We start from the raw sequence: 321 nt of genomic DNA on the forward strand, positions 1-321 counted from the left end.
CCCAAATTTGCTACAATGTCCCCTATTCACATTTATTGGCTTCCTTGATTTTCACCTCATACGATATAAGATTCATCGATAAATACTGAAACGTCTGCCAATTTCAAGACAACACATTTTAGCACACAGCTCTTAGTTATCCGAACATATATTAGTGTTTTACTTTTTTACGAAACACTCTTGTAATCGAAGTGGAGAAGTAAATAGGGAATGAGAATGTTAATGGAAGTTTGGGCAAGATTGTCAAATTATACTTTTTTCTCTATTCCCTTTAGTTGTGCTACGTATACGATATGTCTTTTCTCACACTTTATATGAGCA

The sequence above is a fragment of the Penaeus monodon genome, chromosome 24 (assembly GCF_015228065.2).
Source record: "Penaeus monodon isolate SGIC_2016 chromosome 24, NSTDA_Pmon_1, whole genome shotgun sequence".
Taxonomy (NCBI): domain Eukaryota; kingdom Metazoa; phylum Arthropoda; class Malacostraca; order Decapoda; family Penaeidae; genus Penaeus; species Penaeus monodon.